The sequence below is a fragment of the Carlito syrichta genome, unplaced genomic scaffold, assembly GCF_000164805.1.
Source record: "Carlito syrichta isolate Samal-C Ts95f unplaced genomic scaffold, Tarsius_syrichta-2.0.1 Scaffold303375, whole genome shotgun sequence".
Lineage (NCBI taxonomy): Eukaryota > Metazoa > Chordata > Mammalia > Primates > Tarsiidae > Carlito > Carlito syrichta.
The window spans coordinates 223084-229203 of record NW_007247471.1 but is presented as its reverse complement, the minus strand read 5'-3'; positions in this window follow the sequence as shown (position 1 = coordinate 229203).

The window sequence follows — 6120 nt, the reverse complement described above, 5'->3', positions numbered from 1 at the left end:
TTCCTCCAAGGAGGGGGGTGGGCATCAGGCCTGGGGTCTTTCTAGCCCGCGATTCTGAGAGGGGCTATGTCAGGTGGTTTCACACGGTGTGCCGGGCACTGCTGCATGAGCACGGGGTAACACGGGGTCTTGCTGCTTTTCTGGAACTTACGACCTCCTCTTGTGTGTGTGTATGTGTGTGTGTGTGTGTGTGTGTGTGTATGTTAGTATTGTCAAAAAGGAGGGCGGCAGATAAAATTTATACACACAGCTGGACACGGTGGCTCACACCAGTAATCCCAGCGCCTTGGAAGGCCGAGGTGGGAGGATCGCTTGAGACCAGGAGTTCAAGACCAGCAAGGGCAGCATAGCAAAACCTCATCTCTATAAAAAATAAAAAAGTTAGCTGGACATGGTGGCACACCCCTGTAGTCCTAGGTACTCAGGAGGCTGAGGCGGAAGGATCGCCTGAGGCCAGGAGGTTGAGGCTGTGGTGAGCCGTGATTGTGCCACTGCACTCCAACCTGAGCAACAGGGTGAGAGCCCCACTCAAAAACAAAACAAAAAAAGAATTAGACATAGGAAGCAATGATGAACAACTCAAAACAACATCCATTCAAGGGCTAAATGGCTCAGTAGTTGTGCAGAGATAGGAGAGCCCAGCTTTGACAAAAAGTCCTTAAGGGGGAAAGGAATCTTGAGAGGTGAAGAGGACCTTCCTGGAGGGACAGCATGAGCCAGGGATGGAGGGCAGGAGATACCGGGGGCGAGGAAGCTGCCTCTCACAGTGTCCTCTGGGCAGTTGGAGGGTAGCTGTGTGGAGCGGGGCTCTGGGGAGTCCAGTGTCTCCTCTCCCAGCACCTTCTGGGTATCACTTTATACTTTTCAATGCCAGTATTCATTTTTATTTTCTGAGGCGGAGTCTTACTCTATTGTCCAGGCTGGAGTGCAGTGGCAGGATCACAACAATCACATTCACGGCAGCCTCTACCTCCTGGGCTCAGGCGATCCTTCCACCTCAGGCTCTTGAGTAACTGGGACGGCAGGCATGCACCACCATGCCCGGCTGATTTTTTTATTTTCTGTAGAGGTGAGGTCTAACTACGCTGCCCAGGCTGGTCTCAAATTCCTGGGCTCAAGCAATCCACCTGCCTTGGCCTCCCAAAGTCCTTGGATAACAGGCATGAGCCACCACACTTGGCCACAATGACTATTTTAAATGCAAAAATTAGGGCATTTAATGAAATCATATAATTTGTATTTCATAGCTCATATGTGCATATGGGCTTAGTTTTCAGCAGACAGAGGAAGCCCTGTAGGAAACTAAGTCAGTTGTTTTTAATTCATTTCTTGGCATCCAACACTCTACCGACACCCTGCCTATGGCTTACTGGAGAGTGAGGAAGGGCTGAGGGCAAGGAGCTTTGAAGTGCCATAGCTGTGCTGTTCCTCAAGGCCACTATTTTCAGTGTGTGCAGTGTGTGTGCACATATGCATGCACATGTGAGTCACTGCTAGTGTGCATGTGCACACACATGAGTCACTGCAGTGTATGTGCACACGTGAGTCACTGCAGAGTGTGTGTGCATGTGTGCACATGTGACTTGCAGTGTGCGTGCGTGCACATGTGAGTCACTGTATTGTGTATGTATGCACATATGTGCACACATGAGTCATTGTAGTGTGTATATGCATGTGTGGACATGTGAGTCACTGCACTGTGTGTGTGCACACATGTGTCACTGCAGAGTGTGTGTGCATATGTGCGCATGTGACTCACTGCAGTGTATGTGTGCACATTGAATCACTATATTGTATATGCATGCACACGTATGCACACATGAGTCATTGTAGTGTATGTATGCACGTGTGTGCGTATGTGGGTCACTGTATTGCGTGTGTGCACATGTGAATTGCTGCAGTGCAGTGTGTACATGTATATGTGTACACATGTGAGTCACTGCAGCGTGTGTGCATGTGTGTGCACACATGAGTCATGGAGACACTGACAAGTCCCCATTGGCCTCACAGGAACTTGTTTTGGTTGCTGGAAGGAAGCAACGGTGTTCTGAGACTGCAATGAGCCTGAGTATGGTCCCATCTTTTCTCACTCATGCTCCTTCCTTGCAAGGCAATGAGGGTGGACTGGAAGACTGTGTGCATTCAGAGGAAGCATGAAGCCTTGCCCTCCCTCCAGTCTTTCTATCTAGGCTGGTTCTCCATACACAGGAGCTCTGAATGCTCACACAGTCTTGTGAATGCTTGTGGGGAAAGCTCGGGGCCAGGAGACACACTTGCCCCATCGCTCAGGAACATGGGGGATGAGGGATCCCTGAGTGAGACTGATGAGTGTGCCTTCCTCTGCAGCAAGGTTGCCGTGGTGACGCAGGGATACACAGTGCATGAGTGCGATGCGTGTGTGCGGCGTTCGTGGCCCATGCCCGCGTGCCTGTGGGGTGGGCAGGGGGTGTGGCACGCCTGTGTCTGGGTTCCGAGTAGACTGAGCACGAGAGTCTGCTTCCCCAGCTCACCCCTCCTCTGGGCCGGGCAGCCACATCCTTTCTCTCCCCTCACCCCCCGCAAACCAGTCTGTTCTCGTGTTCTTCTAAGTAAAAGAACATGCAGCTCTTTGACATTCACAAACAAAACCCAGTGGTTTCCATCTGAGTCAAGCGCTCCCCGGGGCTTTGTTTTTTCTCTCCTCCTTCCTGTAAATCCATTTCATGCGTTGGAGTTAGGAGATGACATCTTGTTACATTATGTCAGACAGCACCATAATTTTTTCCAGCAAACCATTTCTAATCTGGCGAGGCAGACAGAGCTGAGCAGAGACAGACACCCTGGCAGAAATGAAGGATCGGCTGGTGGCCCCACGGGATGACTCTGAGGGGCTTGTCGCCACCTCTGAGGCCGGCTCACCATGCAGTCTTACCTCCTAGGCCGGGGCTGGAGGCCGGCTCACCATGCAGTCTTACCTCCTAGGCCGGGGCTGGAGGCCGGCTCACCATGCAGTCTTACCTCCTAGGCCGGGGCTGGAGGTTCCACCATGATGCCTCATGGTCCTCTTCTGCTGGAGCGGGCGGGAGCACCTTTGCAGGGGAGGAGTGACAGGCTGAGACGAACCTTGCCTGGGGTCATTTCTTTCCGCACAGGTCAGGCCTGTCGTTGGCTCTCCAGCTGTGGTGCTATTTATAGCCTTGTCTCTGTTTGCTGTTCTGCCCGTGACCCCAGCCATCAGCTCCATGAGCTTAAAGAGCTTGTCCATGCTCAAGTTCAAGCCCACCACGAGGGCTGGGGCTTTCCTGGGGCAGTCTGTGTTCCAGAACTTAGTGAAAGGGTTCCTAGCCTCCCTGGGGACCCGCCAGTGTGCTGGTCAACAACTGGGTGTCTGGGTTTCCTGACTCAGCGAGCATCTATCCCAGTGGCCTGTGTTGTGGAAAAAGAGCTCTGGGCGGGGGTTGTGCCGCGTCTTTGGGATCTCCTGGTGGGTGATCTGCGGGGCGGCTCCTGCCAGACAGGTCTCTGTGTCAGCCTTTGGCCTGTGGCATTCACTGGCGTATTCGCTGTGCAGCCTGGATAACAGACACAAAAGCTTGGGGTCTAGACAATCAGGGGCATGTGAGAATGGTGTGCCTGGGGCCAGTGGGTCCAGGTCTGAACCCTGACACTGAGCTGTGGGAGCCCTGGGAGGTCGTGAAACGCTGTGCCTCCCCTTCCTACACAGACAACGCCTGCCTTGGGGACTGCTGCAGGGACAGAGACCGGAGCACGCATGTGCGCGAGGAACCTGCAAACTTCCCCACGCTTGTTTCTACTTTTGCAACCTCCTCGTCCTTCTCAAAAGAAATGGCAAGAAGCGGAGATGGGAAGGCACTGAGATGCCCTGGAGCTGACGGAGATGAAGGTCCCCCCCAGGTGTGACCCCGTCAGCAGACTCAAGACTGAGACGCAGCAGGTCTTCGTATGTACGGTGCATGGAATATGAGTTGGTGAAGATTAAGTGAACACGTAGCACATGCCAGTTAGTGTAGCCGACACCAGAGATATCAGGAAAAGCAGACAGGAATAACTGAAACAAGGTGATTCTTTCACAAAAAAGGAAAAATAGAACAATACAGCAAAAAAGAGAATCCAGAACTCAGTCTCACTATATTCAAAGTGTGTGAGTAAGAAAAGATTATTTAATAATAACTATTGGCATCACTAGAAAATTATTTGTTTAGGTCAATGCTTAATATCATATCATAAAGGAAATGCCCATTGGGCTCAGAATTATATATAAATAGACAAATTGTGGGATAAAACTACCAAAAATCAGCATAGAAGTATGCCAGGTCAGTGGAGAAATGGCTTCTCAATTTTGAAGCAACAATATAATCACCAAGACTGACATGCACAAATAAATAGTTCAAAAGTGTTCAAGTAATGAAAATTGGTAACTCAAATAAAATAATGGACCGGGCACGGTGGCTCAAGCCTGTAATCCCAGCACTTTGGAAGGCTGAGCTGAGAGGATTGCCTGAGTCCAGAGGTTCGAGACCAGCCTGGGCAATGTGATGAGACCTTGTCTCTACTACATATATATATATTTAAATTAGCTAGGTGTGGTAGCACATACCTATAGTTCCAGCTACTTGGAAGACTGAGGCAGAAGGATCACTTGAGCCCAGCAGGTTGACCCTGGGGTAGCCTTGAGCATGCCACTGCACTCCAGCCTAGGCAACAGAGACTCTGACTCAAAAAAAAACCAAACAAATATAAAATTATGGACTGTGTGTGGTGGGTTACTCCTGTAATCCCAGCACTTTGGGAGACAGGAGAATTACTTGAGCCCAGGAATTCAAGACCAACCTAGGCAACATAGGGAGACCTCATCTCAACAACGACAAGAATTATATAACATATGAAATGCTGACAAAAAGTTGGAGAAACATTTTTATCAATCATAGCAAAGACGATATACTGATACTTTATAAATTACTCATTAAAAATCTAAAATAAAGCATTAAGATCTCAATAGGTGAATGAAAACAAGAACAGATAATTCACAAAAAAGAAACTGTAGATTGCCTATAAACTCAAGGAAAAAAGTTTATTTTTATAATTTAATACATGTAGATTAAAGCAACATCGAAGCATCAATTTACATCAGTAAGTCAGAAGAAATTAAAATAAAATGTCACATCAAATGACAGCAGGTTGTGGGTAACACTGGAGATTTATAACTTAACCAAAAAGCTACATGTCTGGCAATGTTTAAGTTTTGTTTCATAGTAGAAACTGATAATAAGTGCTCAGCAAAAGAGTCAAAGCAAAGCAAAATATGAAGCCTATGAAACCTTAAAATACTGTGCAGATATTGAAATAACAATCATAAAAGGTTGAAATATAGAAAATGTTTATGATAAAATAGTAAACACGAAAATACAAAATTTAATATTATATAAATACTGTATCCTAATTATAATTATGTAGAATGAATTATATATTATTTTATTTTATTTCTCACAGATGTGGGGTGCAATTCAGATGTTAGGTACATAAGTGGTCATTGTACAAGTGAAGTGTGGACCGCCCTCTGGTCCCCACATTGCCTAGTTTGAGACTGGGTACCCGTATTGATGTTATGTGCCCCCCTACCCCTGGCAGTGTCCCATTACTCCTAATCCCTTTCTTATAGTATTATGATAAATTTTCAGGGTTCAAATGATATATTTTAACAAAACCAGATATATGCAAAAGTGTGAAAATATTTGTATTAGGGCATGAAGTTATGACCTTTTAAAAACAAACATTCTCTCATCATACTAGATAGATTTTTGATTTGGGAAAAACTTGTTTTTAATTTTTTTAATAAAGTAAAAATCGTATACATGGTGCATGACATGATGTTTGAATATGTGCCTACATTGTAGAAGGACTAAATCAACTGTTTCACATATACATTGCTTCACATACTTTTTTTTTTTTGGTGGTGAGAACATTTAAAATCTAGTCTCAGCTGCTTTCGAGTATGCAATGTATTGTCGCTAATGGTAGCCACCATGATAGACAATAGATCTCTTTATTTTCTTCTATATGTTTTTTTTTATTGTAGAGATGAGGTCTCGCCAAGTTGCCCAGGCTATTCTTGAACCCGTG